At 47.4% G+C, this 24,671-nt stretch overlaps 1 pseudogene; it reads left to right on the forward strand.

Moving 5' to 3' along the window:
- The first annotated feature begins 5,936 nt into the window (after positions 1–5,936).
- On the forward strand, positions 5,937–6,082 carry LOC122942871 (annotated as a pseudogene).
- Positions 6,083–24,671: the final 18,589 nt, after the last annotated feature.

A 24,671-nucleotide genomic window follows, 5' to 3' on the forward strand; every position in this document is an offset into this window, starting at 1 on the left:
ACCAGTAAGATAGGATGGCTTCAGCCAACACACAAGCTTCTTTGGGGGTCCCCAGGTGACATTAGGGGTCTTAGTATGATCCGGCCACCTAATCCGGCAGAAAATGCAAGGAATCGACTGGACACAAAGCACAGCATGCAGCGGTTTATGTCCCACTGATTCTCAGCATTTTTCCCAGATTGTGGCCGGATCTCTGCCGTACCCCATTATAGTTAATGGGGCTGGCGGGTATTCAGTCTGCATCCAGCAGTGCCGGATCCAGTGAATTCTCAGCTGGAACAGCCTGCCAGGATCACTAACGCAGATGTGAAAGTAGCCTAATACAGCGCCCCATACCTCTTATATCCAGTGACGTCTCCTCTGATGTAGATGTTCTCTTTCTTCATTTTCTCCATTCAGACCAGACCATCGTGATAATTTCTTTCAGCCATCTCACATCTCTGCAGAGTTTGACAGACATTTTAGTTTCCTACTTTTCCATCATCCTCCAATTAACATCCCATCATGCACCCCCAATACTGAGAAGCTGTGCTCCCCAAAACTATACTGCAAAAAGAACTGTACTAAGCTGATGCTGTGCCAGGGTGCCCCCAAAGTAATGGTGCTCCCAAAGTCCCAACAATAGTAATTATTTCTTTGCCAGAGTGCATTTAGTAGTAATAGTGCTCCTACAGTGCCCCCAACAGTAATTGTGTCCCACAAGTAATAATGCTCCCATAGTCCCCCAGTTGTAATAAAGCCCACCATAATGCCCCGATAGTAATAATTATCTTTATAAGGCTACTTTCACACTTGCGTTCGGGGCTCCGCTTGTGAGTTCCGTTTGAAGGCTCTCACAAGCGGCCCAGAACGGATCCGTCCAGCCCTAATGCATTCTGAGTGGATACGGATCCGCTCAGAATGCATCAGTCTGGCAGCGTTTGTCCTCCGCTCCGCTCAGCAGGCGGACACCTGAACGCTGCTTGCAGCGTTCGGGTGTCCGCCTGGCCGTGCGGAGGCAAACGGATCCGTCCAGACTTACAATGTAAGTCAATGGGGACGGATCCGTTTGAAGTTGACACAGTATGGCTCAATTTTCAAACGGATCCGTCCCCCATTGACTTTCAATGTAAAGTCAAAACGGATCCGTTTGCACTATCATGAACAAAAAAAAAAAAAAAAAAAAATTTTTTTTTTTTTTTTTTTTGTTCATGGTAATGCAAACGGATCCGTTCTGAACGGAGCCACCGTCTGTATTAATATGAGCGGATCCGTTCAGAACGGATCCGATCGAACGCTAGTGTGAAAGTAGCCTAATGTGTGACAGTAGAACCCCCCCCCCCTTATAATGTGCACCAGTACAAAAAAATGCCCCGTTGTGTGGCAGTAAAAAAAGAAATACCTCCTCTTAGTGCCCTCAGTAGAGCCAATGTCCCCAGAGTGCCCTCATGTGTTCCAATGACCCGTACTGTGTGCCACTACAAAAAACACTTAGTGCCACCAGTTGAGCTTAGGTGCCCATAGTGACCTTATAATTTGTGCCAGTATAAAATACTCCTATATAGTCCCCCCAGAAGATGCCCCCATAGTGCTCCTTCCCCGTCTCCATAGTGCCCTCCATAATGTGGCACTATAAAATGCCCCTATAGACTGCCCCACATAGATACCCCCATAATTCTCCTTTCCTCCCTTCCCCATAGTGGCATCAAAATGGGTGCCAGTATTAAATGCCCCTATATAATGCCCTCATAGTGCTCTTGCCCCCCACTTCTCCATAGTGCCCACCTATAATGCGTGCCAGTATATAGGGCCCCCAGTAGATGCCCCCATAGTGCTCATTCCCCTCTTCTCCATAATGCCCCCATAATGTACCAGTATATACGGCCCCCATAGTGCTTCCCCTCTTCTCCATAGTGCCCCCGTATTGTGCCAATATTTAGGGCCCCATAGTGCTTCCCCTCTTCTCCATAGTGCCCCCCCCATATTGTGCCAGTATATAGGGCCCCATAGTGCCCCCCATATTGTGCCAGTATATTTGGCCCCATAGTGCTTCCCCTCTTCTCCATAGTGCCGACCCCCCCTATATTGTGCCAGTATATAGGGCCCCACCCCCCTTCTTGCCACAGTATAGTATAAAATTAAATAATAAAAACAATAAACTCATATACTTACCTCCATGCTGCTGTCAGCGATGCGATGCAGGCCTCTTCCGGTCTGTGTCCTGTGCTGTACGGCTCGGGCGGCGTGCGCAATGACGTCATCGCTCCGCCTGCACCGGCCTCTGATAGGCTACAGGCCTAGTGCCTGTAACCTATCAGAGGAATGGGCAGGGGAGACGCCTCTCCCCTGCTCCATTTATCTGTATCGCTGTCCTGAGGACGGCGATACAGATGAATATGGAGATGAGCGCTTCCACAATGGAAGCGCTCATCTCCACTCCTGCCCGGCCTCTGCCTCATTAATAAATTTTTTTATCAAAACTCAGCCGGCGGCTAAGCTGATTGTGTTCGGCCCAGCCCACCAGGCAAATGCCCGGTCTGACCTATGGCCAGTCCGGCCCTGATCCTGTGTGTATTAGCAGTGTCACTATACAGCTGGGACTTGTAGTCCTACACATACAACATGCTTCAGAGTCTCCCAGCAGGCAGACATGTCACTCAGGGCAGCACTTGTATACACTCGCTTAGCAGTGTCATTATACAGCTGGGACTTGTAGTTCTACACATACAACATGCTGCTGAGTCTCCCAGCAGGCAATCATGTCACTAAGGGCAGCTCTTGTAGTCACTCCCTTAGCAGAGCAGGGGGAGGGGGAGAGATTGTTTTTATTGCATGTAAACAAAGGGCCAGAAAAGAACCAGGGAAATGAGGAAATATATATATTTTTTTGCATAAAACTTGCTTTAACTCAGTTATATATCAGATTTTCAGTGCTATATATATTTTTTTCATAACTCAGACAACCCCTTTAATGATAACTGCCTGGTAAGAGGTGTCTAGCTGATCCCCATGCTTTCCTGGGCATACATGTTAACTGCTTTGGGGAGGCATGCAGCTACAAAATATTCCTGGCAATACATATCTCATAAAAACACAAAGATGGTTGATATCATTGCCTGTACCATAGTCCCCATATGGAGCTACCATCTGTGGTGACCTGCAGACTTATTACCATCAGGATGGCAAATGGCATCCAATGGAACATGCCACAATAAAATCTAAGAAATATTACATATTTTACTGTAATATTTCTCTGATTTTATTGTGGCATGTTGGTTGACTTATTAAAGGGGTTGTCCCATTAAGGCCTCTTTCACACTACTGTATGCCTATTTCAGTGTTTTGCGGTCCGTTTTTCACGTTGTTCCGTTTTTTTGTTTCCGTTGTTTTTGCGTTTCCATTCCGTTTTTCTGTATTGCATATACAGTATACAGTAATAACATAGAAAAAATTGGGCTGGGCATAACATTTTCAATAGATGGTTCTGCAAAAACAGAACAGATACGGAAGACATACTGATGCATTTCTTGAATGGAGCCACGGAACGTGGCTCCATTGACTTGAATGGAGCCACGGAACGTGATTTGCGGGCAATAATAGGACATGTTCTATCTTTCAATGGAACGGAAATACAGAAACGGAATGCATACAGAGTACATTCAGGTTTTTTTGTGGAACCGTTGAAATGAATGGTTCTGTATACGGACCGTATACGGAACGCAAAAAAAAAGGCCTTAAAAAAAAAAAACTGTAGTGTGAAAGAGGCCGAAGACAACTTATCCCTTTTCCACTCTCCGATTACTAGAACGGGGGCCCATGCCCCCTGTTTGAATGGAGCAGCAGACATCTGTGTCAGCCACACCATTCAACTCTATGGGATTGCTAGAAATAGCCGAGTACAAGTGCTCACCTACAGTACAGACCAAAAGTTTGGACACACCATCTCATTCAAAGAGTTTTCTTTATTTTCATGACTATGAAAATTGTAGATTCACACTAAAGGCATCAAAACTATGAATTAACACATGTGGAATTATATACATAACAAAAAAAGTGTGAAACAACTGAAAATATGTCATATTCTAGGTTCTTCAAAGTAGCCACCTTTTGCTTTGATTACTGCTTTGCACACTCTTGGCATTCTCTTGATGAGCTTCAAGAGGTAGTCACCTTAAATGGTCTTCCAACAGTCTTGAAGGAGTTCCCAGAGATGCTTAGCACTTGTTGGCCCTTTTGCCTTCACTCTGCGGTCTAGCTCACCCCAAACCATCTCCATTAGGTTCAGGTCCGGTGACTGTGGAGGCCAGGTCATCTGGCGCAGCACCCCATCAATCTCCTTCATGGTCAAATAGCCCTTACACAGCCTGGAGGTGTGTTTGGGGTTATTGTGCTGTTGAAAAATAAATGATGGTCCAACTAAAATCAAACCGGATGGAATAGCATGCCGCTGCAAGATGCTGTGGTAGCCATGCTGGTTCAGTATACCTTCAATTTTGAATAAATCCCCAACAGTGTCACCAGCAAAGCACCCCCACACCATCACACCTCCTCCTCCATGCTTCACGGTGGGAACCAGGCATGTAGAGTCCATCCGTTCACCTTTTCTGCGTCGCACAAAGACACAGTGGTTGGAACCAAAGATCTCAAATTTGGACTCATCAGACCAAAGCACAGATTTCCACTGGTCTAATGTCCATTCTTTGTGTTCTTTAGCCCAAACAAGTCTCTTCTGCTTGTTGCCTGTCCTTAGCAGTGGTTTCCTAGCAGATATTCTACCATGAAGGCCTGATTCACACAGTCTCCTCTTAACAGTTGTTCTAGAGATGTGTCTGCTGCTAGAAATCTGTGTGGCATTGACCTGGTCTCTAATCTGAGCTGCTGTTAACCTGCGATTTCTGAGGCTGGTGACTCGGATGAACTTATCCTCCGCAGCAGAGGTGACTCTTGGTCTTCCTTTCCTGGGGCGGTCCGCATGTGAGACAGTTTCTTTGTAGTGCTTGATGGTTTTTGTGACTGCACTTGGGGACACTTTTAAAGTTTTCCCAATTTTTCGGACTGACTGACCTTCATTTCTTAAAGTAATGATGGCCACTCGTTTTTCTTTACTTAGCTGCTTTTTTCTTGCCATAATACAAATTCTAACAGTCTATTCAGTAGAACTATCAGCTGTGTATCCACCTGACTTCTCCACAACGCAACTGATGGTCCCAACTCCAATTATAAGGCAAGAAATCCCACTTATTAAACTTGACAGGGCACACCTGTGAAGTGAAAACCATTTCAGATGACTACCTCTTGAAGCTCATCAAGAGAATGCCAAGAGTGTGCAAAGCAGTAATCAAAGCAAAAGGTGGCTACTTTGAAGAACCTAGAATATGACATATTTTCAGTTGTTTCACACTTTTTTGTTATGTATATAATTCCACATGTGTTAATTCATAGTTTGGATGCCTTCAGTGTGAATCTACAATTTTCATAGTCATGAAAATAAAGAAAAGTCTTTGAATGAGAAGGTGTGTCCAAAATTTTGGTCTGTACTGTATCTCTGGCACCCCCACTGAGTTGAATGGAGCAGCGGCACAGGTGTGACTGTCGCTTCATTCCCCAGTGATTGGAGCCCCACTGATCAGATACTTATCACCTATTCTGTGAATAGGGGATAAGTTATCTTGATTGGAAAAACCCTCTAAAGGGATTGTGCAACTTTGTGGAGGGTGGTGGGGTTTTGGCAAACCCCCGTTCTGAGCAGACCTACTTGTTTCCCGACGCTGGTTCACAGCTACTTCATTCCACAGCCTCGGCTGCTCCGCTAGGCTCCCTGGATGTAAGCTTCCTGTTTGACGCCACTGCAGACAATCGCTGGCCGCAGTGGTGTTTGTCATGTATACGTTAAAAGTAAGTGGTTGCCGAGAACCAACCTCACAATCATTGCAGACTGGGCCTGGAAAAGAGTCCCGATCGCTTCTCTGCCTTTTGGCTAAGATCAAGTGTGGTATCTGTTCTTATCAGTCTGCCTTTTCTTGCCGGCCCAGGTCCTTGTGGGTACCCCCTGCACTCTGCCTTTGAGCATCGTTGATTTAATTCAGCTTCAGCTCACTGCTGCTATTGGGTGTAGGGCTATTCCCCAGGGAACAAGAGTGCTCTGGTCTCCGACCTCCTCTTGGCCTGTGGCTTAATAGTCTTGGTGTACGACGTTAGACAGTACTTACTTGGATCTCGACAGCCCGAATACGGCGCCTGGAAGAACTTCTCCGACTGCGATTCAGGAGAAGACTTTGCGAAGACTCGACGAGGAACCCCGACGACGAGGACTGAAGACTCCGGCCTGAAGACTCCGGCCTCGGGGAACCCCGACGAGGAAAAGGCGAAGCCCTCCCCCGGAAGAAGCTCCGCCCTTCCCCGGAAGAAGCTCTGCCCAGCAAGAAGACGTTCCTGGGAGACGAAGGCAGGAAGAAGGAAGAAGCCATGGCCTCAACCTCAACCGCCAAGCCTTCCAAGAAGAAGACTAAGAAGACCGCAGAACGAAGAAAGGCCACGGCAGAGGCCCTCCAGGACCCTTCAGCCTCCACTTCATCGGCTGCAGACCCGGTGGCGACCGCCCCTCCGAGGCAACAGGAAGGCCAGAAGCCCGGTCCCGGCTCCGCTCCCCTGGAGCCCTGGATGAGGCAGACGGTCGTCCTAAAGCTAAAAGAAGTGGACGGGAGAGCGCCGGACCTGAGCCAGGATGTGTTTGGCAAGAAGATGGTCCTGGAGCAGGGATTTGCCAAACCGGAGGTGACAAGCATCCACTCCCTCTTCGCTGGGGTGTTCTGGATAACCTTCGCTTCCGTGGCCATCTGCAAGAGGTACTGGGAGATGGTGAAAGCCGCACAGCCGGACTTCCCGTTTCGACGCTTTGTGGGCAGCTGCCCAGTCCAGAGAGAAGAAAGGAGAGTAACCGTCGCCATGCGGAACCCACACATCCCAGGCCAGGATATCGTCACCTACCTGAAGCGTTTCTGCACCGTGATGAGGGACCCCACCCACATCCTTGACGGAAACGGCTTCTGGACCGGCAAGTGGTCAGTCATCGTCCGTCTGAACAGGGACCCCACAGACCCGGACGGAGTGCAACACCTACCCCCGACCTTCTCGCTAGGCAACTCCCAAGTGCTCATCTATTACACCGACATGCCGCAGACCTGCAGGAAATGTGGCAAGAAGGGGCATAGGCAGAGTGACTGCAAGGAAGCGGCCTGCTCGATCTGTCGTGTGGCAGGGCACGAAACCCGGGACTGCCCTAAGAAGACGGCATGCAACCTGTGCGGACTGGCTTCACACATCTACAAAGACTGCCCACAAAGAGAACGCACCTGGGCAGCGGTCGCAGCTGGAGCACCGGCCAGCGGGAAACCCACCGTAGCCGCACCTCCGACAGCAACAAGACCCAAAGTGAAGGAGTCCAAACAGAAGGAGGGTAAGCAGACACCTGCCCTAGGCCACGCTTCCGCCCCCCCCCCCTCTCCCGGCCCCCCTCCCGCCCTGTCGTTGCCACCACTGAGGATTCCCTTATCCAACTGCCCATTACCTTGGTGGCACCCCCCACCGCCCCAAGCCCAACCCGCCCCATTGTCACCACTGCAGCAGCACTAACCCCTCCTCCAGCTGCCGCAGCCCTCTCTTTGGAGGATTTTCCCCCTCTTGTCTCCCCAGAGGTCAGGAAAGGGAAGAGAAAGGAGAGGGACAGCCCCATCGCTGACCACTCTAAAAAGAAGATGGTCGAGGTAGAGGACGGGGCCTCACCCGACAAAGAGGAAACAGAGCAGCAGACGGAAGAACCGGTGGCCACCAACGAGGACCCCCAACAGCAAACCCTCCACCCCCCGTTAGCCTCGATGAGACCGAGGTGGAGGAAATAGTGGCCAATGGAGCAACCGCCGACCCGATACGGCTACAGATAACCCTAGAGGAGATCGTAGCCAACTTTGCGCTGTTGCAGGGGCAACCCCCAGACAGCGGACAAGAAACCGAGAAGCCGCCGGACGACCGGAGTGGTAACTAAGATGTATCGTTTCCGCTAACCTCTTTCTTTCTCTCACATGATGGCGAATTTTAACCTTTTTACCATCAATGTTAGGAGCATCAGGGACAGGTTCAGACGTCAGACGGTACTAACCTTTCTTACTGCACAGGTTGCCGACGTGTTTATGTTACAGGAGTGTTCTTTGCCCCCCTCTAGGTCACACAACCATCTGGCCAGGGAGTGGTCCCACGGCTCCTCCTACTGGTCCGGTGGTGGCGACTGTAAGTCGGCCGGGGTTGCCATCCTCCTCAGGGGAAACGCGTTCACACTTAACTCCGTCCAGGAGCTCGTCTGCGGCAGACTACTTGTCGTAGACGGCTCCTGGGCGGGAGAGCCGGTTAGGCTCATCAACGTGTACGCCCCCCCTGACAAGGGTGAGCGACTGGAGCTCTTCCAGGCCCTCCGACTGCAACTCGCCACCACTAGGACCGTAGTGATGGCCGGGGATTTCAACTGCCCGATCGAGGAGGACGGACGCAGCTCCGGGACGTCAAGCAAGCTTGATGTCACTTCCAAACTGCTCATTGAGATGGTGACCGAGGCGCGTCTGCAGGACGTTGTGGGATCCATGGGGAAAGGCTCCATTAATTACACGTGGAGCCGACCCAATGGCTCACTTCGTTCTCGGATCGACTTTGTGTTTACCTCTCGGGCAGTCAGGCAGTGTAGGCACTCTATGGTCCCTTGCTTCTTCTCCGATCACAGGGCCATTCAGGTCCAGTGCACCCTAGGCACCGGGTTTCCCCCCGGCCGAGGGTCCTGGAAACTGAACTGCGCCCTGCTGAATCGCGAGGATGTGCTTGCGGAACTTAGGGAGGTCTACATAGCCTGGCGGAATGTCAAGTGCTTGTTCAAACAGACTAGTGACTGGTGGGAGTATGTTAAAGTCCAGTTTCGTTGTTTCTTTCAGGCCAAGCAACAACACCAGGCGTGTGAGAAGAAAAGGGCCTTCAGAGCGCTGCAGCAGGAGCTGCGGTCCCTGCAAGACCTTCACCGGTGCGGCTGGAGCGTTAGGGAGGAGCTGGAGGGGGCCAAAAAGAACCTGAAAAGGCACTTTGAGGAGGAATCCAAGCTAATCGTCTTCCGTTCCAAAGTGGAAAACCTGGATAGGGATGAGAAGTGTAACTCGTTCTTTTTCAGGAAACTCCACGCCGGCCAAACGCCCCTGAACGAACTTCGAGACAAAGACGGCAACATGCGTTCAGGGAAGGAGGAAGTAATGGGAGTCGTCACAGACTACTACAGCGACCTCTACTCCCTGAGGAACACCGACCAGAAGGCCGCCGATAAATTCCTGTCAGGTATCACTAACCATCTTGATCCGGCAGGTGCGGAGGCCATGGATGACCCTCTGACGGTGGGCGAGGTGCTCTCTGCCGCTAGATCCTTTAGGTCCGGCAGGACCCCGGGCAGTGACGGCCTCCCAGCGGAGCTCTATGTAGCGCTGGGGGACCTGATCTGTCCGGACCTGTTGGAACTCTATGAGGAGATGGTGGTGGAGGGTACAATGCCCCCATCCTTGAGGGAAGGAATGATCACGATCCTGTATAAGCGGAAGGGGGAGAGATGTGACCTGAAAAACTGGCGTCCCATCTCTCTCCTGAACGTGGACTACAAGATCCTCGCCAAGGTACTGGCCAACCGGCTGAAGGTCGTCATCGGCGGAATCGTCCACCCGGACCAAACCTGCGGCATTCCAGGCCGCAGGATCGCAGACAGCCTCGCTCTTGTGAGAGACACGGTGCACTACATCCAGGACCGCCGTGTTCATGCCGCCCTGGTCAGCCTGGACCAGGAGAAGGCATTCGACCGGGTCTCTCATGAGTTTATGGGCAAGGCGCTGCGCAGGCTAGGTCTAGGCAGGAGGTTCTGTTCTTTTGTTGACCTGATGTACTTTGACATTTGCAGCACGGTGTTGGTGAACGGCTGGAAGACTGACCCCTTCTCTGTCCTCTCTGGGGTCAGACAAGGCTGCCCTCTTTCACCTCTCCTTTTTGTTTGTGTTATAGAACCCTTCGCGGAGTCTATCCGGCAGAATGGAGAGATCAGAGGGATCACCGCACCAGGACACTACGAGGTCAAGTGCTCGCTGTACATGGATGACGTGACCGTCTTCTGCACTGATCGGCGTTCGGTGACTGCACTTGTCCAGACCTGCGAGGAGTTCGGACAAGCTTCAGGGGCCAAAGTCAACTGCGGCAAGTCAGAAGCCATGCTCTTCGGGGACTGGCAACTGGCCTCTTCTGCCCCCTTCCCATTTACCAACCAAATCGGGCTTCATCAAAATTCTGGGAGTCTGGTTCGGGAAGGAAGGCGCAGCCCTCAAGTCTTGGGAAGAACGCTTGGCCAAAGTCAACCAAAGAATCGGACTGTGGAGCCTTAGACACCTCACGATTGAAGGGAAAGCACTCGTCCTGCGAATGAAGTTTTGCCTGTGCTCCAGTACACCGCACAGGCATGACCCCCTCTTGCCACCGTTTCCAGGGCCATCACCAGGACAGTGTTTCGCTTCATCTGGGGATCTAAGATGGACAGAGTGAAACGAGCCATCATGTACAAAGAGCCCCGCAAGGGCGGAAAGGGCATACCGGACCTGCCCACTTTACTGCGGATCGCCTTTGTTTGTGACAGCGTTCGTCGGACTCTGAGAACTGCTAACGGCTCTGCGGGCAAGGCTATGTCCCGCTTTTTTCCTCCTGCCTCTCTGGAGGGGCATGGGCTGGGACAAGTGGGACAGCTCCATCCCTTACAACTGGCACGCTCCCTGGTTCTACGGGGACGTCGTCAGGTTTGTGAGGGAACACCAACTGGAGGGCCTCAAACCCGACTTGTGGAAGCCAAAAACTATCCACAAGCTCATCAGAGCAAAGGACGTGGTGGAGTCAATTCCAGGGATCCAGGACGACACCGTAGAGACAGTTTGGACTAATGTGTCGTCAAACAGGTTGACCAACGGGCATAAGGACTTGTCATGGATGGCCATTCAGGGCGGACTGCCCATCCGGTCATTCATGCATGCCCGCAATCTGTGCAAAACCGGGTACTGCCCCAGGTGCCCTTTCGTGGAGGAAACATCTTACCACCTGTTTTGGGAGTGCCCCTTTGCACAGCGCCTGTTGGACGCCCTGGAACATGAACTCAAAGACTCTGTGCCCAGGAACAGCCTGCAATGCACTTCGGTGCTGTATGGACTATTTCCTGGGATTCATACTGTTGGAGCCATCCAGGAGGCCTGGCGCCTTATGAACTGTTTTAAGGACGCTATTTGGTTTGCTAGGAACCGGCTCATCCTCAGGAGGGAGAACAAGTCCGTCCTGGACTGCCGCAGACTTATCCATAGTCTGTTGCGGGACTACAACATCTCGGACGTTGACGAAGAAGAAGAGGACTAAACCCCTCTCCTTCCCCCCTCTCCCCCCCGTTTGTATTTGTCCTCTCAATAAAGCCTTGGGCATGTGATTCCCCCTCCCTACCCCCTCCTTCCCACTTCCTCTCCCCTCATCACTGTCTAAATGCTTCTGTTGGGAGGTTTTGTGATTGAATAGGTATGCTAGTGTAGCATTCATTGCGATGTATAGTGTAGGGTAGCCTGTACTTTACATAACAATGCCATGCTCGCAAAGACGAATACTTGTAATTTATTATGTACTGATTCGTGGCCTGTGCTGCGTCACAGTACTAAAGTATGTATGTATGACGACTGATTGTAATAAAGGTGTTTCAATCAAAAAACTTGTTTCCCGGCGCTGGTTCACAGCTACTTCATTCCACAGCCTCGGCTGCTCCGCTAGGCTCCCTGGATGTAAGCTTCCTGTTTGACGCCACTGCAGACAATCGCTGGCCACAGTGGTGACCTGCTCCTCTTGCATCCTGTGGTTACGTGGGAGCAGGTCAATGCTGCAGCAGCGTCGAACAGGAAGTTTAAATCCAGGGAGCAGTTGAGATCATTGAATGAAGATGCTGGGAGCCAGCACAGGGAAGCAGGTAAGTATTCCTCCCTTTGCAGGTCTGCTCAGGAGAGGAAGGGGGTTGCCAACTTTTTTAAAGGGAATCTGTCATCAACTTTATGGTGCCCTTACTACCGGCAGAAAAAAGTAGAGACAGGCGAGTTGATTTCAGAGGTTTGTCATGTATACGTTAAAAGTAAGTGGTTGCCGAGAACCAACCTCACAATCATTGCAGACTGGGCCTGGAAAAGAGTCCCGGCCACCTGAGAAGAGTCCTGGTTATTCATGAATTCCTGCTCTCCTGCCCACCTGCTGATGACTGACAGTCTTCTACCTAGTTTTCTCCCTTTCTCTCTAGGAGAGAACTGCCAATCATCAGCAGATGGGCGAGGAGAGAAGGAGATTATGTATAACCAGGACTCTTCTCAGGTAGATGTGACTCTTCTCAAGGCCTGGGCTGCAATGATTATGATGCTGGTTCTCAGCAACCACTTACTATTAGCTCATGAGTGACACCGCTGACATCAGCATTTCTGTCACTAATATATGCTGTCCTCAGTGAGATCAGCATAAAGTTGATGACAGGTTCCCTTTAAAGGGGTATTCTAGTTAAGAGTGCTCGGCTATCTCCTGAACTCCCATAGAAATGAATGGAGCGGCTGTACGCATGCTCCATTCATTTCAGGCTGCAGGGGATTTGGGGCCCCATTCTTGTGGTTGGTGGGGGTCCCAGCAGTAGGACCCCCCATTGATCTAATAGTTGTCCCCTATACACAGGAGGAGGAATAAAGATTAAAAGCTTAGTACAAAACTGAACTAAAATGTTGTTGTGTGCATTAAACCTCAGAATATGTTCTAACATGGCCAGTATTCTGCAGATTTTCCATTGCAGAACTGAATGCATAAAATCCACAGCATATTACAGTACCTGTATAGTTTAGATTAGATTTGATCAATCTCATTCATATGCTGTGGATATCATATAAATTTATGCTGTTTATTTCCCCCTTTGCAATGAATAGAGTGTATGAATTATGTCACAAATCCATATGTAACACATTCAGATTTTTGCCATGGATTCATTGTGTATTTTGCCACTGTGTAAACTTTGTGAATGTACTTGCAAGCTCTACATGTTCTGTTAGGATACATTCGCAGGACAGGGAAAATAAAATGTATATTAACCACTTCAACCCCGCTAGCTGAAACCCCTTTAATGACCAGGCCACTTTTTACACTTCTGCACTACACTACTTTCACCGTTTATCGCTCGGTCATGCAACTTACCACCCAAATGAATTTTACCTCCTTTTCCTCTCACTAATAGAGCTTTCATTTGGTGGTATTTCATTGCTGCTGACATCTTTACTTTTTTTGTTATTAATCAAAATGTAACGATTTTTTAGCAAAAAAATGACATTTTTCACTTTCAGCTGTAAAATTTTGCCAAAAAAACGACATCCATATATAAATTTTTCGCTAAATTTATTGTTCTACATGTCTTTGATAAAAAAAAATGGTTTGGGTAAAAGTTATAGCGTTTACAAACTATGGTACAAAAATGTGAATTTCCGCTTTTTGAAGCAGCTCTGACTTTCTGAGCACCTGTCATGTTTCCTGAGGTTCTACAATGCCCAGACAGTAGAAAACCCCCACAAATGACCCCATTTCGGAAAGTAGACACCCTAAGGTATTCGCTGATGGGCATAGTGAGTTCATAGAACTTTTTATTTTTTGTCACAAGTTAGCGGAAAATGATGATTTTTATTTTTTATTTTTTTTTCTTACAAAGTCTCATATTCCACTAACTTGCGACAAAAAATAAAAAATTCTAGGAACTCGCCATGCCCCTCAGGGAATACCTTGGGGTGTCTTCTTTCCAAAATGGGGTCCCTTGTGGCGTAGTTATACTGCCCTGGCAATTTAGGGGCCCAAATGTGTGAGAAGTAGTTTGCAATCAAAATCTGTAAAAAATGACCGGTGAAATCCGAAAGGTGCACTTTGGAATATGTGCCCCTTTGCCCACCTAGGCTGCAAAAAAGTGTCACACATCTGGTATCGCCGTACTCAGGAGAAGTTGGGGAATGTGTTTTGGGGTGTCATTTTACATATACCCATGCTGGGTGAGAGAAATATCTTGGCAAAAGACAACTTTTCCCATTTTTTTTATACAAAGTTGGCATTTGGCAAGATATTTATCTCACCCAGCATGGGTATATGTAAAATGACACCCCAAAACACATTGCCCAACTTCTCCTGAGTACGGCGATACCACATGTGTGATACTTTTTTGCAGCCAAGGTGGGCAAAGGGGCACACATTCCAAAGTGCACCTTTCGGATTTCGCAGGCCATTTTTTACACATTTTGATTGCAAAGTACTTCTCACACATTTGGGCCCCTAAATTGCCAGGGCAGTATAACTACCCCACAAGTGACCCCATTTTGGAAAGAAGACACCCCAAGGTATTCCGTGAGGGGCATGGCGAGTTCCTAGAATTTTTTTATTTTTTGTCACAAGTTAGTGGAATATGAGACTTTGTAAGAAAAAAAATAATAATAATAAAATCATCATTTTCCGCTAACTTGTGACAGAAAATAAAAAATTCTAAATTCTAGGAACTCGCCATGCCCCTCACGGAATACCTTGGGGTGTCTTCTTTCCAAAATGGGGTCACTTGTGGGGTAGTTATACTGCCCTGGCATTCTAGGGGCCCATATGTGTGCGAAGTAGTTTGAAATCAAAATGTGTAAAAAATGACCTGTGAAATCCGAAAGGTGCACTTTGGAATGTGTGCCCCTTTGCCCACCTAGGCGGCAAAAAAGTGTCACACATCTGGTATCGCCGTACTCAGGAGAAGTTGGGGAATGTGTTTTGGGGTGTCATTTTACATATACCCATGCTGGGTGAGAGAAATATCTTGGCAAAAGACAACTTTTCCCATTTTTTTTATACAAAGTTGGCATTTGACCAAGATATTTATCTCACCCAGCATGGGTATATGTAAAATGACACCCCAAAACACATTCCCCATACCAGATGCGTGACACTTTTTTGCAGCCTAGATGCGCAAAGCGGCCCAAATTCCTTTTAGGGGGGCATTTTTAGACATTTAGATCCCAGACTTCATCTCACGCTTTCGGGCCCCTAAAAAGCCAGGGCAGTATAAATACCCCACATGTGACCCCATTTTGTAAAGAAGACACCCCAAGGTATTCAATGAGGGGCATGGAGAGTTCATAGAATATTTTTTTTTTTTGGCACAAGTTAGCGGAAATAGATTTTTTTTTTTTTTTTTCTCACAAAGTCTCCCTTTCCGCTAACTTGGGACAAAAATTTCAATCTTTCATGGACTCAATATGCCCCTCACGGAATACCTTGGGGTGTCTTCTTTCCGAAATGGGGTCACTTGTGGGGTATTTATACTGCCCTGGCATTTTAGGGGCCCGAAAGCATGAGAAGTCTGGAATGGATTCCGTGAGGGGTATGGTGAGTTCATGTGAGATTTTATTTTTTGACACAAGTTAGTGGAATATGAGACCTAGTAAGAAAAAATAAATAAAAAAAAAATTAAAAAAAAATTTCCGCTAACTTGGGCCAAAAAAAATGTCTGAATGGAGCCTTACAGGGGGTGATCAATGACAGGGGGGTGATCAGGGAGTCTATATGGGGTGATCACCCCCCTGTCATTGATCACCCCCCTGTAAGGCTCCATTCAGACGTCTGTATGATTTTTACGGATCCACGGATACATGGATCGGATCCACAAAACGCATACGGACGTCTGAATGGAGCCTTACAGGGGGTGATCAATGACAGGGGGTGATCAGGGAATCTACAGACGTGGACAAAATTGTTGGTACCCTTTGGTCAATGAAAGAAAAAGTCACAATGGTCACAGAAATAACTTTAATCTGACAAAAGTAATAATAAATTAAAATTCTATAAATGTTAACCAATGAAAGTCAGACATTGTTTTTCAACCATGCTTCAACAGAATTATGTAAAAAAATAAACTCATGAAACAGGCATGGACAAAAATGATGGTACCCCTAACTTAATATTTTGTTGCGCAACCTTTTGAGGCAATCACTGCAATCAAACGCTTCCTGTAACTGTCAATGAGACATCTGCACCTCTCAGCAGGTATTTTGGCCCACTCCTCATGAGCAAACTGCTCCAGTTGTGTCCGGTTTGAAGGGTGCCTTTTCCAGACTGCATGTTTCAGCTCCTTCCAAAGATGCTCAATAGGATTGAGGTCAGGGCTCATAGAAGGCCACTTTAGAATAGTCCAATTTTTTCCTCTTAGCCATTCTTGGGTGTTTTTAGCGGTGTGTTTTGGGTCATTGTCCTGTTGCAAGACCCATGACCTGCGACTGAGACCAAGCTTTCTGACACTGGCTAGTACATTTCTCTCTAGAATTCCTTGATAGTCTTGAGATTTCATTGTACCCTGCACAGATTCAAGACACCCTGTGCCAGACGCAGCAAAGCAGCCCCAGAACATAACAGAGCCTCCTCCATGTTTCACAGTAGGGACAGTGTTCTTTTCTTGATATGCTTCATTTTTTCGTCTGTGAACATACAGCTGATGTGCCTTGGCAAAAACTTCGATTTTTGTCTCATCTGTCCACAGGACATTCTCCCAGAAGCTTTGTGGCTTGTCAACATGTAGTTTGGCATATTCCAGTCTTGCTTTTTTATGATTCGTTTTCAACAATGGTGTCCTCCTTGGTCGTCTCCCATGTAGTCCACTTTGGCTCAAACAACGACGGATGGTGCGATCTGACACTGATGTTCCTTGAGCATGAAGTTCACCTTGAATCTCTTTAGAAGTCTTTCTAGGCTCTTTTGTTACCATTCGGATTATCCGTCTCTTAGATTTGTCATCAATTTTCCTCCTGCGGCCACGTCCAGGGAGGTTGGCTACAGTCCCATGGATCTTAAACTTATGAATAATATGTGCAACTGTACTCACAGGAACATCTAGTTGCTTGGAGATGGTCTTATAGCCTTTACCTTTAACATGCTTGTCTATAATTTTCTTTCTGATCTCTTGAGACAGCTCTTTCCTTTGCTTCCTCTGGTCCATGTCGAGTGTGGTACACACCATATCACCAAACAACACAGTGATTACCTGGAGCCATATATATAGGCCCAATGGCTGATTACAAGGTTGTAGACACCTGTGATGCTAATTAGTGGACACACCTTGAATTAACATGTCCCTTTGGTCACATTATGTTCTGTGTTTTCTAGGGGTACCATCATTTTTGTCCATGCCTGTTTCATGAGTTTATTTTTTTACATAATTCTGTTGAAGCATGGTTGAAAAACAATGTCTGACTTTCATTGGTTAACATTTATAGAATTTTAATTTATTATTACTTTTGTCAGATTAAAGTTATTTCTGTGACCATTGTGACTTTTTCTTTCATTGACCAAAGGGTACCAACAATTTTGTCCACGTCTGTATATGGGTGATCACCCGCCTGTCATTGATCACCCCCCTGTAAGGCTGCATTCAGATGTCCGTATGCGTTTTGCGGATCCAATCCATGTATCCGTAAAAATCATACGGACGTCTGAATGGAGCCTTACAGGGGGGTGATCAATGACAGGGGGGTGATCAATGACAGGGAAGTGATCAGGAAGTCTATATGCGTGATCACCCCCTTGTCATTGATCACCCCCCTGTAAGGCTGCATTCAGACGTCCGTATGCGTTTTGCGGATCCAATCCATGTATCCGTGGATCCGTAAAAATCATACGGACATCTGAATGGAGCCTTACAGGGGGGTGATCAATGACAGGGGGGTGATCAATGACAGGGGGTGATCAGGGAATCTATATGGGTGATCACCCGCCTGTCATTGATCTCCCCCTGTAAGGCTGCATTCAGACGTCCGTATGCGTTTTGCGGATCCGATCCATGTATCCGTGGATCCGTAAAAATCATACGGACGTCTGAACGGAGCCTGACAGGGGGGTGATCAATGACAGGGGGGTGATCAGGGAGTTTATATGGGGTGATCATGGGTGATCAGGGGTTCATAAGGGGTTAATAAGTGACAGGGGGGGTGTAGTGTAGTGTGGTGTTTGGTGCGACTTTACTGAGCTACCTGTGTCCTCTGGTGGTCGATCCAAACAAAAGGGACCACCAGAGGACCAGGTAGCAGGTATATTGGAGCCTTACAGGGGGGTGATCAATGACAGGGGGTGATCAGGGAATCTATATGGGCGATCACCCGCCGGTCATTGATCACCCCCCTGTAAGGCTCCATTCAGACGTCCGTATGTGTTTTGCAGATCCGATCCATGTATCCCTGGATCCGTAAAAATCATAGGGACGTCTGAACGGAGCCTGACAGGGGGGTGATCAATGACAGGGGGGTGATCAATGACAGGGGGGTAATCAGGGAGTTTATATGGGGTGATCATGGGTGATCATGGGTTCATAAGGGGTTAATAAGTGACGGGGGGGGGGGGGGTGTAGTGTAGTGTGGTGTTTGGTGCGACTTTACTGAGCTACCTGTGTCCTCTGGTGGTCGATCCAAACAAAAGGGACCACCAGAGGACCAGGTAGCAGGTATATTAGACGCGGTTATCAAAACAGCGTCTAATATACCTGTTAGGGGTTAAAAAAAATCACATCTCCAGCCTGCCAGCGAGCGATCGCCGCTGGCAGGCTGGAGATCCACTCTCTTACCTTCAGTTCCTGTGCACGCGTTCACAGGAAATCTCGGCCCTCGCGAGATGACGCGTATATGCGTCACTCTGCGCAGGGCTGCCGCCTCCGGACCGCACATCTGCGTTAGGTGGTCCGGAGGCGGTTAAAAACAGAATAACTGTCAGTTTTTCATGGCAATTTTGCGTCAGTTTGTACATTCATTTTCATCTATCTGCTTTTAATGGCCACTTTGCATCCGTTTTTACCAGCTGTTAAAAAACAACCATTAAAAACGGATGAATTTCATAGATTTTTTTTTTTTATATCCCAACCCCTGCAGTGTCCTCAGTATACATAGTGCCCCTAAACATTAAATGGCCCCCGTAGTGCCTCCACTTTGAATAATGACTCTATTAGTGCCCCCAAGTATATATAAGGCCCCTTTTGGTGCCCCATGTATATATAGAGCCCTTCTAATGCTTCCCATTATATATGAGGCTCTTCTTAGTGTACCCAAGTATTTTTAATGCCCCTCTTAGGGCCTACCAGTATAGTGGCAACAAAAATACCTCACCACAGGCACTTGATGCTGCAGGGCCTGCTCTCCCAGCATGATCATGTGACATCATCACGCGTGGAGCGTCAGGTCCTGCTGCCTCCAGTGAGTGAGGAGCGTGTGTCCCTGAGCTTTCAAGTGGATGAGGTAATTTTATGTTTTATTTTAACTCCAGAAAGGGCCTTGTAGCTGTTAGACAGGTGAACTACCTTCTATATGCCTGTTAAAAACAGGCCCATCGATTTCAATGGGGTTCGCCTGTCCGTGAAAATTGCCAAAAATAGGACATGTTCTATTTTTTGGCGACGGCTATTCACTGGCCGTTAAAAAACTACATGTAAATGGCCACATAGACTATTATTGGCTCTGAAAATGGTAGGGTGGCCAGACAGTCCGGTTTTCTGACTCCTTGTCTGGCACAGGGCTCGGATGGATGCAGGGTTGTCCTCCTTTTCAGCAGCTCATGCTCAGACAGCAGCATTGTGCAGTCTGAATGTGAGCTGCAGGCACAAACTGACTGATTGACAGGCTTCTCTCACCCCCAGTCAGTCAGTAGAGCTAGATCTTCCAGTACTTTCTTTTTCTCCTTTGCGGGCAGCTGGGGTGCGGCTTAGCTGAGTCGTGGGCTTGGCTAGAGTGCCCGGGGTGAAGCATATGGCCACCCTAGAAAATGGCCATGTAAATGAGGCCTGAATCTTCAGGCCGTTACTTAAAGAGGACCTGTCACCTCTCCTGACATGTCAGTTTTAGTAACTAATTGCATCCCCCGTGTAATAATTCTGAAGCATCTATACTTATGACTCTTGGTTGTGCCATTCCTGTACTATTCCTGCTAGAAGCTCACAAATAAATTGCCAACAGTCTGCAGTAACGCTGGGTTCACACCTGAGCGTTTTACAGCGCGTTCCTACGCGCTGTAAAACGCACAACAGGCAAGAACCAATGATTCCCTATGGGAATGGTTCTCACCTGGGCGTTTTACAGCGCGTACGATCGCGCTGTAAAACGCCTGACGCTCAAACAAGTGCTTGAGCTTTTTTTTGGGCGTTTGTCGCGCGTTCCCGCACATAGAAATTCGGGAACGCGCGACAATGTGTGAACGCCAGTCTCTGTATGCGCATTTGTAAACGCCCGTACAATCGCGCATACAGAGCGCTCGTTTCAGAACGCTCAGGTCTGAACCCAGCGTTAAGGTACTGCTGGGTGTTACCAGAAGAGGGTGTGTCTGACTCGGTCTCTTCAGTGCGGCTGGTGTCAGACTGTGCAGGGACACCCCCCAACTGGTAACACTCATCTGTACCTTTACTGCAAGCTGGAATAATACAGATATGAACATAGACTAATAAGAATAGATGCTTCCGAATTATTATTAAATTGGGAATGCATGTAGCTACTAAAACAGGCGAGACATGAAAGGTCCTGCCCATATAATCCTCAATAATATACCAATATAGCAAATTAATGGCCTCTTATTAACTATAAATTACTTCTAGGGCTACATTGACATATGCGCTAAGGTAATCCGACTACCAGGGTTACCATATCCAGCCTAGCCAGGCACCACCGGATCCCCACTGACTACAATGGAATCTGACGACTTTCTGGCATAAATGCTGGCTTTCAGCCTGACAACTAATGCTGTATGCTGCAATATATTCCGGAAAGCCGCCAGATCCCTGTCAGGTTCTATTATAGTCAATGGGGATATGGCAGTGCCTGAGGGTATCAGCTATGCCAGATACTGTAACTCCAGCACAGACTGCTAGATTACCTTAGCGCATAAGTGAACGTGGCCTAAGCAGACGACTGCTACAGAAATAAAACGTTGTGTAACAGCTAAAGTAAACTGCACTGGCCGGATCAAGGTCTTTGGTCCAGATCCTAAATAGTTGCAACAGCTGTAAAAACAGGCTAACCGGCTGATAAAAGCTTGATATGTGAGATTATGCTGCTGCTAATTTAAAAATATCATTATTTCAGTGACTCCAGTAGAAGAAATAATTGAGAGAACTGCATGACTTAGGCCTCTTTCACACTTGCGTTGTCCGGATCCGGCGTGTACTCCACTTGCCGGAATTACACGCCGGATCCGGAAAAACGCAAGTGTACTGAAAGCATTTGAAGACGGATCCGTCTTCAAAATGCTTTCAGTGTTACTATGGCACCCAGGACGCTATTAAAGTCCTGGTTGCCATAGTAGGAGCGGGGAGCGGGGGAGCAGTATACTTACAGTCCGTGCGGCTCCCGGGGCGCTCCAGAGTGACGTCAGAGCGCCCCATGCGCATGGATGAAGTGTCCATGCGATCACGTGATCCATGCGCTTGGGGCGCCCTGACGTCACTCTGGAGCGCCCCGGGAGCCGCACGGACGGTAAGTATACTGCTCCCCCACTCCCCGCTACACTTTACCATGGCTGCCAGGACTTTAGCGTTCCGGCAGCCATGGTAACCATTCAGAAAAAGCTAAACGTCGGATCCGGCAATGCGCCGAAACGACGTTTAGCTTAAGGCCGAATCCGGATCAATGCCTTTCAATGGGCATTAATTCCGGATCCGGCCTTGCGGCAAGTCTTCAGGATTTTTAGCCGGAGCAAAAACCGCAGCATGCTGCGGTATTTTCCCCGGCCAAAAAACGTTCCGGTCCTGAACTGAAGACATCCTGATGCATCCTGAACGGATTTCACTCCATTCAGAATGCATGGGGATAATCCTGATCAGGATTCTTCCGGCATAGAGCCCCGACGACGGAACTCTATGCCGGAAGAAAAGAACGCAGGTGTGAAAGAGCTCTTAGCTTTCTGAGATCCAGACAAATTCTGGAAAAGCCTTTTTACTGTGTTGTGTATAGGAAAATAAAAATCTTTTAAATATACAGTCCTGATCAAAAGTTTAAGACAACTTGAAAAATGGCAAAAAAATCATATTTAGCATGGCTGGATCTTAACAAGGTTCCAAGTAGAGCTTCAACATGCAACAAGAAGAAACGTGAGTGAGACAAAACATTTCTCTGTAGGTTCCACTTCAGGTTTTGGGCTCATTTTTTGCGGCTTGGATGTGGACCCAATCACTTCAAAGGGGCTGCAAGAGATGCGGACAGCACCCTGCGTTCTGTCCGCATTCGTTGCGCCATTCTGCGGCCCCGCAAAAAAACGGAACATGTCCTACTCTTGTTAGTTTTGCAGACAAAAATAGGCATTTCTATCATGGGCCGCCCATTCTGTAAATTGCAAAACGCAGATGGCCGGCATCTGTGTTTTGCGGGCTGCAAAATACGACATGCTTGTGTGCCTGAGCCCTTTAGCTTACAAATACTGACTGTGTGAAACAGATACTGTATATCTATGAAGAGATTTGCACCTGTTCTGTGTTTAGACCCTGAGGATAGGTCATCAATATGTAAATACCGGAGAACCCCTTTAATATTGGAAATGTAATAAATGAGCTTTAGAGAAAAGTTAAAGGATGCTCTAAATGAAAAAAAAAAAAAAAAAAACTTCAAGCCACTTCTTCATATACAATGCATTCCTGCAATTTATTTTCTCCCGTTTGTTGCTCTGTCGCATATTTCTTCCCTCATTCTTCATGCTGAAGCTCTGTATTCTCAGATCGGCTTCTTTGTATCAGCATAAACCCACCACAAGGAGAAAGGAAGTCGGTACATGATGAGATTTATTTCCCTATAGCATAGGCAGAATAGTTATATGCTACATGAAACTAAACTACCTGTGGAAAAATGAGGACTATAATACTGCTACAAGTCCATAAATATATATATATATATATATACTGGGTATAACAGCATATAAGTATAATTAATGATCAGGAAAAAATATTGATTACATACTGGTAATTAGTGCACAGGTGATCCATAAAAACATGATTAAAAACACATAATTCATCAATCATGACCATAATGGATACCTTGGTTCACATGAGGATCTCAGAGTGGGGTCTGTGTCAATGCGCTTGCGCAATGTGTGCTTCCTACTTCCGCTCCATTTGGAGGGCATCGTTAGAACTCATACATAACTTCCCCATAGGGACGTCATATTGTAACCGCCTCCTACATTATTAGGTGGCGCGTGCGTATTAGCGTACTTGGAGTAACATGCTTCATAACGTAAGTCATATGGCTAAAGTCCCATGTGACTAGGCTCTTAGTAGTCACCTGATGTCTCGCAGGCGCTGCAAATAAAGGGCTCATCAGGGTATAGTCACATGATCAAATTAAGGCCCCTTTCACACGGGCGAGATTTCCGTGCGGGTGCGATGCGTGAGTTGAACGCATTGCACCCGCACTGAATCCTGACCCATTCATTTCTATGGGGCTGTTCACATGAGCGGTGATTTTCACGCAACACTTATGCGTTGCGTGAAAATCGCAGCATGTTCTATATTCTGCGTTTTTCACGTAACGCAGGTCCCATAGAAATGAATGGGGTTGCGTGAAAATCGCAAGCATCCGCAAGCAAGTGCGGATGCGGTGCGATTTTCACGCATGGGTTCTAGGTGACAGTCTATTCACTGTATTATTTTCCCTTATAACATGGTTATAAGGGAAAATAATAGCATTCTGACTACAGAATGCTTAGTATAATAGTGCTGGGAGGGTTAAAAAAAATAAAAAAGTTAACTCACCTTATCCCCATGATCGCCTAGTTCCCGGTCGGTCTCTTCTTTAGCTGTGACTAAAGGACCTGTGGTGATGTCAGATCACATGCTCCATCACCATGGTGATGGACCATGTGATTGGAGCATGTGATCTGACATCACCAAAGGTCATTCAGCCCAAGCCCACAGCTAAAGAAGAGACCGACCGGGAACTACACGATCATGGGGATAAGGTGAGTTAACGTTTTTATTTTTTTTTAACCCTTCCAGCGCTATTATACTAAGCATTCTGTATTCAGAATGCTATTATTTTCCCTTATAACCATGTTATAAGGGAAAATAATAGAATCTTCAGAACATCAATCCCAAGCCCGAACTTCTGTGAAGAAGTTCGGGTTTGGGTACCAAACATGCGCGATTTTTCTCACGCGAGTGCAAAACGCATTACAATGTTTTGCACTCGCGCGGAAAAATCGCGGGTGTTTCCGCAACGCACCCGCACATTTTTCCGCAACGCCCGTGTGAAACCAGCCTAAAGGTCCTAAAAAACCTATATCTCTAATTGCCTCTTCTTCCCACAGGAACCATTTAAATAAGGAAACACAAGTAACTAAATAGTATATATGTAGGAAGTGGATTGGCGTGCTGTTTGTAACAATGGAGTCATCGGCATCCAATCACACTACCAATGCAAAATAGCAGCCGATGAGGACAGCTATGGTTGTTTAATATCCAATATAGACACGGGATCTGCCATTGTCTGTCAACTCCCGGTCACATATTCTATAAGAAAACAGTAAATACATCAAAAGATCCATTGTGCGTTGTTATTGATATCTGGTCCCAC

The sequence above is a fragment of the Bufo gargarizans genome, chromosome 6 (assembly GCF_014858855.1).
Source record: "Bufo gargarizans isolate SCDJY-AF-19 chromosome 6, ASM1485885v1, whole genome shotgun sequence".
In the NCBI taxonomy this organism is placed as follows: Eukaryota; Metazoa; Chordata; class Amphibia; order Anura; family Bufonidae; genus Bufo; species Bufo gargarizans.